We start from the raw sequence: 9,355 nt of genomic DNA, 5'->3' as shown, positions 1-9,355 counted from the left end.
TCTGTGACCCTATTTGGGGTTTTCTTGGCAGAGATCCTGAAGTAATTTGCCATTTCTTTCTCTGGATCACTTTACAGTTGAGGAAACTGAGGCAAACAGGGTTAAGTGACTTGCTCAAGGTTACCCAGATAGCAAGTGTCTGAAGCAGATTTGAACTCTTTAAAAAAATCTTTCTGACTTCATGCCCAGTACTTTATCTACTGCATCACCTAGATGACCCTGAGTGCTTTTTAGGGAGACCAGTGATTCCTAGTTTATCACTTCTTAATTTGCTTTCATTGAGAATTATCTTTGATAACACATGAATTACATTTCCTTTTGATTTTGTTATAGCATTCTTTGTTGTCTCCTGGAATGACTGAGTTCTCATCATTTATTTTTGCTTTTCAAGGAGTCCATTACTTGGTTAAGATTTTCTACTTTCTGTTCTACATTATTTTTTCCTTCATTTTTCTTTCTCCAAAGGTCTTATTTGAATTTGAATTTCATCTTTAAAATCTCTCCTTTCTTCCAGCCATACTTAGTTCCTATGGTCAAATCATTTTTTCACACTATAGCTTTGTTTATGGTTGCTGTATTGCTACATTAAAAAAAAATCAGGGATTACTTCTTGAATTTCTTTTAATCCACAATATATTTTTTTCCATTTTGTTAAATATTTTCTTTTGTTTATTTACATTTTCCCTGCCATGGTTCTTTTTTTTACATTCTCAGGCTTTGGATGAATTACCTTGTGAAGGCTTCCCTGGTGCAAACCTTCCACCAGTCTTGAGTGAGTTCTGGAAGTCCTTTTGTTCAGATCTTTAGTGGATGGAGGAGTTTACTTTCAATAATTTTTGGTTTTATTTTGCTGGCGGGAGGTGTTAGAGAGCTGGCCTTTTCCTTTCATATTTCTAACTTAACCCTAAATATGAGATGAAGGATTAGAAAAATAGACTTGCCATCCTGGTCTGAGTTCCCCTTGCTGGTTCCTGTGTGAAGGGTTATCATGAAGAGGAGGAGGAGTTGGAGTCAGTATCAGTTTAATCAGCTCCATGCTGGTATACAAACCATTTGTGGGCTTCTAGCAGGGGCAGGACCTATGAACCCATGTTTTAAGTATGCTTCTCTACCTTTCATGTTGGTTTTTCTTTGATCAATGATCTGTGTTTGGTCCATTGATATTCAGTTCTGTAATCATTAAGTTTTTTTCCCTCCATCATATGCCCATTATATGATTTTTAAAAAGATCATTTATAGTTTTGAATTCTAAATTCTTTCCTTCTTCCCTCCATCACCTCACCACTCCCTGACATGGTAAGCAATCAGATATATGTTATACATGTGCAATTATGTAAAACATTTTCATATTAGTAATTTTGTGTAAGACTCAAAACAAGGAAAAAATGAAAGAAAGAAAGTGAAAAATAGCATGCTCTAGTCTAAATTCAATCAATATCAGTTCTTTCTCTGGAGGTGGATAATATGCTTCATCTTTAGTCCTTTGGGATTGTCTTGGATCATTATATTGCTGAAAATAGCTAAGTTATTCATGATTCTTCATCAAACAATATTGCTGTTACTGTGTACAACATTCTCCTGGTTTTGTTCACTTCATGATACATCAGTTCATGTAAGTCTTTCCAGGTTTTTCTGAAATCATCCTGCTTGTTATTTCTTATAGCATAATAATATTGCATTACAATCATATACCACAACTTGTTTAGCAGTTTAGCAGTTTAGCAGCATAATTGATGGACACCTCTTTGATTTCCACATTATATATCTTTTAAAAAGTCATAAGATTCCAAATCCAGGGAATAAAAAGAACTGTAGAGTATAGATGCTGAATGAACCATACTATTTTTTTTGTTTCTCGTGCTGTTGTTTTTTTATTTTGAGGTTTTCCGTCATTGCTCTGATTTTTCTCTTATAACATGACTAATGCAGAAATATGTTTAATGTTATTATGTGTATATATATATATATGTGTGTGTGTGTGTGTGTGTGTGTGTGTGTGTGTGTGTGTATGTATAAAACCTATATCAGATTACCTGCTGTCTAGGGGAGGGGGGAGGGAGGGAGAAAAATCTGAAATTAGAAAGCTTGTATAAACAAAATTTGAGAACTATCTTTACATGTAAGGGGAAAAAATAAAATACTTTATTAAAAAAGTCATAAGATAGCATAGAGTGTATTATCCCTGAAAAATCCAGTCTATATCTCCATTCCTCCATATATTCATGCTCTCCTTTCCCTGCCTAAACTAGACCTTAATTACTAGATCATGCTTTTATTGAGATAATATGTCTAAACCTTCTTTTACCTATCCTAGATAAGAGGGTGGTATAGGAGGCCACCTCCACCACTCCTTCTCTTTCTTTGAAAGACCTTCACTCAATAATCATTCATTTGTTGCCCTGACCTTTCCCTTACCTCCACCCTATAGTTTATCTTCATCTGTTTAATTAGGAGGACAGCTGTCAAGAAGCCCAGGTATTTGGAAATCAGCTCATTCCTTCCAAAGCTGAAGTGAAGAAAGAAGCTATATTTCTCAACCCTGCAGTTTGCAAAGGCAAATTATAACTTTTTGAAAAGAATGCTGCCCTAATTTTGCACTTATCTGAGATGATTATGACTATAGTAAAAATTATGAAGGATAAAACAGGAATGGTATTAAGAAACAATATTTATTCTTCAGAAAGGGTAGAATATCTATGGGAATTTCTTCATAGTATGTAAATAAGTTATATACTCATGCTACACAGATTTGTTAAACCATGTTAACCTCCTTTCCCAACTTTGTATTTCAAAGGCATTACTGAATTCTTTCATTTCAGGAGGAATGAGTAAAAACCTGGGAACCTGCTGATGATACATTTTTTGTCGTGAGGGAGTGTGGAAATGTAAGCAGGATTTCATATTTTGGGGAATATAAAGTGGTTTTCTTTGCTTTGATTAATATTGCAGTACAGGCTTTTATTAATTTCTTATTCTCAGTAAGTTGTTTTGCAAGATTAAAACTGGTTCCTTGGGGCGGCTAGATGGCGCAGTGGATAAAGCACCGGCCCTGGATTCAGAAAGGGGTACCTGAGTTCAAATCCGGCCTCAGACACTTGACACTTACTAGCTGTGTGACCCTGGGCAAGTCACTTAACCCCCATTGCCTAAAAAACAAAAACAAACAAACAAACAAACAAAAAAAACTGGTTCCTGTTGACATTTAAATTGCTTCTTCTTGGATACTTAAAATATTCTCTTTGATATTAAAGCTCTAGAAGTTGAAAAATAAATGTCTAGGTTAATGAAATTTGGAATTCTTCCCTGATGTTGTACCATGGATTCTATCTGCAATATGCAATAGTACCATACATTTAAACAGGTTTTTTTGTGTGTGTGTGAGGCAATTGGGATTAAGTGACTGGCCTAGGGTCACATAGCTAGTAAGTGTTAAGTGTCTGAGGTCGGATTTGAACTCAGGTCCTCCTGACTCCAAAGCCTGTGCTCTTTCCACTGTGCCACCTAGTTGCCCCAGTACCATACATTTTTTTTTTTTTTGGCGAGGCAATGAGGGTTAAGTGACTTGCCCAGGGTCACACAGCTAGTAAGTGTCAAGTGTCTGAGGCTGGATTTGAACTCAGGTCCTCCTGAATCCAGGGCCGGTGTTTTATCTACTGTCCCACCTAGCTGCCCCAAATACCATACATTTTAAGAGAGATTCAAACATAGATTCTTTAACTAGAAATCTAGGCTTTCCTCCAAAATTTCCAAGTAATTTTCTGGTATATTTTTGTGAGACATGATATTCAAATGCTTAATTTTATCATGTGATTTTGCATCATTAATAACTATTAACATGTCATCCTATGATCTTTATTGTTAGTCTATTTGGTTTTTAGATACCTATAGTATTCTAAATTTATCATCTTGATTTTGCTCTGATATTCTTCCATGCTTGCATTTTTGTATTTCTTATTTGTCATTCTCTTTTTTGGTTAGTTCATTGTTTTGTTAACATTTTAAAATCCTATGATCTACATCATTTAGTTGGTTGACTTTGCAATTTTTATTTAAGAGATCTAATTTCCACACTATATCTATCTTTAATGCTTTTGTTGAGGTCCTTGACAACTCTATTGAGTCCAAAGTTTCTTTCAAAATAAATAAACAAGGGGCAGCTAGGTGGCGCAGTGGATAGAGCACCGGCCCTGGAGTCAGGAAGACCTGAGTTCGAATCTGGCCTCAGACACTTGACACTTACTAGCTGGGTGACCTTGGGCAAGTCACTTAACCCCAATTACCTTACCAAAAATAAATAAATAAACAATAGGCCAAGTGAGATCTTATTTTTTTTTTCTACCTCTTGACCAGTTATGCTACTATGAAGATTTGGTTAACTCTAGAAAAAAATCATTCTCTACCTGGATCACAATGTATCTTTCCATAGCATTTCACTTTTGACTAGTTCTAATTGTTCAAAAGACTTTTCTCTTATAGTAAACCTAAATTCATTTGGTTCACGATCCTGTTTGGTGTTGAGAGATCTGTATCATCTTCTCCTTTTCCTTTTTCATCTTACAACTTACCCTTCACCCCTTCACCCCTGACCATGCATGTACTCTGAGATCCAGTGACATTGGCCTTCCTGTTCCTCACACAAGACTCTCTTCCCAATTCCAAGCATTTGCACTGGCTGTCCCTTATGAATGGAATATCCCTCCTTCTCATCTCTTTCTCCTGGTTTTCCCAGTTTCCTTCAAGCCCCAGGTAAAATTTCACTTTCTACAGTGAATCTTTCTATCATCTCCCTTGATTCTTGTGCCTTTCCTTTATTATTTCCAATTTATTCTGTCTACAAGCTCATTTGTACATGGCTATTTACATGTTGTGTCCCCCCATGTGAGCTCTGTGAGCTTCTTGAGAATCAAGACTGTCTTTAAACTTTCTTTTGCATTCTCAGCCCTTAACACAGAGTGCTTAGAGCATGGTAGGTGCTTGATATATGTTTTCTCACTGATTTGGTGAATTTCAACATATGCATTGATATTCCCTCAAACACCCTGGCTTCTCCGTTCACCTGCCTCCTCAGTAGCTGGAACATATAGCTTTGTTCCTCCTCAGTCACCCACAGGCATGATCATAATTTAAATTTTACCATATCCCATAATTGTGCCACTTCCTCATCTTGATCTGTCTGTAATGATATCTTCTCTACCTCCCCTTCTATCTCTGCTTCACTCTTCATTCATTTATTCTTCATCCATATTTTGACCTCTAGAACCCCCTACTCCTACCGGGTTCTCCTAGCCCTTCTGCTCTGGCCTCACTTTCCCTTCAAAATCTTGGCACTATGGCTGACCCATTCAATTATACACTGTCCTTCACACTTGAATCTCCTGCCCCCTTTTCCTCTTGTCATTCTTACTTTGCCAAGTACTATCCCTAGGTTATCACATATATCTCTGCTCCTCCTACTACTGAGCATCGATTTTTTTGGTTTTTTGGGTTTTTTTGTGGGGCAATGAGGGTTAAGTGACTTGCCCAAGGTCACACAACTAGTGTCAAGTGTCTGAGTCCAGATTTGAACTCAGATCCTCCTGAATCCAGGGCCGATGCTTTATCCACTGTATCACCTAGCTGCCACCCCAAGCATCATTTTTAAAAAAGGAATACTGTATCCACTTAGTAAAAATGTATTATGTTATCTGATGTTAACTAAGCTTTCCCAGCAGTACTTAACTCTTCACTAATTGACTCTTTCATATTTCTTGCTGTATACCATATGTTCTCTTCTGTACTTGAGCCCGATATACTACCACCTTCTCTCTCTCTTTTTTTTTTTTTTTTTTTTTAGTGAGGCAATTGGGGTTAAGTGACTTGCCCAGGGTCACACAGGTAGCAAGTGTTAAGTGTCTGAGGTCGGATTTGAACTCAGGTCCTCCTGACTCCAGGGCCAGTGCTCTATCCACTGCGCCACCTAGCTGCCCCTACCTTCTCTTTCAGCAAAGGACATTACCTATTATTCTATTCAGAAAAACCAACATAAGGTATTCCTCCTATTCTGTACTTTGAAACCCCTCCTTTGCTTACCTCTTTAATGAAAAGTGGTCCCCTCTCTTTGGCTAGGATGCCTTCTAGGATGCGCCTTTGTTCCTATCTTTCCAGAAGCTTGCCCACATGATAATTCTCTGCCTCCGATTGTTTTTCTCTCTGCATCTGTCTCTATGTCTGTCTTTTGCCTCTTTTGTATACCCTTACTTAACACAGTGTTTGGCTGCTATACCACTTGTAATCTGAAGTCCAACATTCCCAAAATATACAATCACACACAAATACTCAAGTGAAACATTTCTTTTTGAGAACATCAAAGATCTCTTTATTGACAAACTTGATCACTTTTCCTCAATCTTTATCTTATTTTGGCTTTTAACTATTTAACCATTAACTATTTTTTTTCAGGGCAATGAGGGGTAAGTGACTTGCCCAGGGCCATACAGCTAGTGTCAAGTGTCTGAGGCCGGATTTGAACTAAGGTCTTCCTGAATCCAGGGCCAGTGCTTTATCCACTGCACCACTTAGCTGCCCCTTAACCAATAACTATTAGCCAATTCTTCTCTTCTGGATATTGTCTCCTAAGTCTTATGTGATGCTGTTTTGTTTTGTTTTGTTTTGTTTTTTACTTGCTTGATTTGGGAGAGATAATCCTCTTCCCTTTGCACCACTTTGCACACTGAGGTCTCTGGAGAGGATTACATTCACAGTTTAGCTTACTCTCAATAGAGCACTTACCCAGTTCCTAGTCCAAAACCGTTTGTTGAGCTCAACAAGCAATGCTTTCTCATGTCTTTCATGCCATGCTGTCTGGCTGTGCCATCCCACCTGTGTTCATGGCTCCAAAGTCACCAAAGGACTTGGACAAATGGGTCCCATGGATCACCTCTGGCACCTGAAACTCAGGAGGACAAACAGCACAGAACAGAAATAAATACCACCAGGCCAATTTCTTGGAGACAAGAGGGCTCAGGGGAACGTGACAATTATAAAATTTGAGAGGCATCATTTCTAGATAATTTAATAATTTTGTCAATAAGGCCAGCACTTTATTAATAAAAAGATGGTCATTTGGCCATCTCTCTTAGACTAAAGTGTGGTAAAAATTATTTGTGGTAAAGAGATATAATGGAAGTTTTAGCTGAATCATTTGAGAGATTGCGCATGCTGCTGAAGCGGCTTTTGAAGGACCTCCTTTTTTGGGGAGGAACTTCTGGGACGCGGACTTAAAAGTGAGGGCAGGAACGGAAGTTCTCTCTGGCAACGGAGTGGGACTGAAAGGAGTGCACGTGGTTTGGTGTTCGTTCTTTTCAGGGAATCAAGGTCTGGTGGGCAGTTTGGGATTCGGTGAGTTTTATAAAGGAATAGACTAAGCTTAGATCTAAGATTATTCATTTGCATTTCTCCTTCCTTATTTCCCTAATTGGTTTCAGCTCTTGTTGTCTAATTAATTCCCAAGCAATAAATAAAAAACTGACCCATCACAGATTAAAGCTCAGTGGCTCCTTTTTCTTAGGGAAAGTTAAAGGGGGAGATTAATGTTCCGTATATCCAATTTGGCTCTTACAAAAGACAATCATGGTGGGTTAGCTCAGGGCTTTTGGAAGAGGAGTAGCAATCAACTCTGTTTAACACAATGGCAGGTGGGCTATATTAAAATGAGGGGCTGAGAGTGATATTATGTCACCCTTGGACAGAGAAACTTTCTCCATATCCCACCACCACCAGCTTTGGGCCATCTATTCAAAGAATGTATGCCCCACCCAAATCAGGATTTTAGAAAAAAAGGGAGAACTCTGGATCTCTCCAAATTATTGGTTATTAATAATCATTTCTCTCAGGAAAGAATTCCCTTCCCCTTCACTACTTTAGTTCATGTCATCATCACTGTGAGTAGATTGGGACCTTCACCTTCTCTATGTAACCAATAAGAAAGTGGCAGAAAAAGTGGTGGAAAAGAGAATGACCAACTCAATTTCTCAAAAAAGACCACTTCCACCCATGTAAATAGGGGACACAATGGACTTCATGTTAGATAAACTGAGCATGTTCAAAAGGCCCCTCAAGGGGATCTCTACAGTAGGAGAACTGGGCATGCCCAGAGGAAGTTGTACTATACTATAATTAAAAAGTAGGAAGACTATAAAGAAATAAGGCAAGACATATGAAATAATGGGAGTTGAAGAAAAATATCAACAGAATATGACTACATTAAGCCATCACAACTATCAGTGTGGATGTATAAAAGAGAGACAACAAAAAAGTATACAGAGGGAGAGAATAAGTGACGACTCATTTTTGCATATAGAGCTTTTTAAACATTTAATAAATTATACATTTCAATTTAATTGCATTTGTTATTATTTAAACCTAGACCAAGAAAATAATCATGACACAGTACCCAATATTATTATTTTTTTAAAAGACATTGATTTTTACTTTTTATTTTTTTATTTTATTTTTTTTGCAGGGCAATGGGATTTAAGTGACTTGCCCAGGGTCACACAGCTAGTAAGTGTCTGAGACCGGATTTGAAATCAGGTACTCCTGAATCCAGGGCTGGTGCTTTAGCTACTGTGCCACCTAGCTGCCCCCCCCCCACAATGTTATTCTTAAGCAAAGGAGAACAGGAGAACAAAGGCCTCTCCTTTTCTTTCAACCTCAGAAGCAATTAATTATGGAAAAACCATTGTTTACACAAATAGAACCTGTAGCTAGAACCGAAGCTTTGGATTAATATGGACTAGATTTAATCTTTAGGACTTCTCAAAACATTTTTATTTGGTACATGTCTTCACCCAGGTTTGCCACTGGGTACATCAGAATTTTGCTTGTGTATAAAGTATCAAAAAAAGAAAATGGCCTCTCAGCTTGCATGCAACTAGGGAGGCTGACAAAGTTTCTAAAAAGGACAAGCTTTATTTAACCTGACAAAACACTCAAAAGATTCATAGAAGAACTTATAAACATCTACAGTGAAGGACCTTTCATTCTTCAGTCAGTTTCTACCTTCCTCAAGTACATAAAGAGTACTTCAGATTTATTGTACTAATCCAGGAAAGTCCCCTTTCTCACTTTAAAGAGAAAAGAATTTAGACTTGCTAGAGAATGAAACAACCTCCCTGTACAGTGAGTTTTAGCTCCTAAGAACACATATCTTCCTCCTCCAGTACAGGAAAGAGACCAGTAATGAATGATGAAGAATTCCCCAAATTTGGATGTATGATAAAACTTTTCAAAAACATCATTTGGTTTCCCACCCAGCTATGAACATCTAGATGAAGAGACACTGAGAACAATATTAAAGGTAAAATCAAAACTAAGT

The sequence above is a fragment of the Dromiciops gliroides genome, chromosome 5, assembly GCF_019393635.1.
Source record: "Dromiciops gliroides isolate mDroGli1 chromosome 5, mDroGli1.pri, whole genome shotgun sequence".
Classification (NCBI taxonomy): domain Eukaryota; kingdom Metazoa; phylum Chordata; class Mammalia; order Microbiotheria; family Microbiotheriidae; genus Dromiciops; species Dromiciops gliroides.
Note: the sequence above shows the minus strand (reverse complement) of the source record.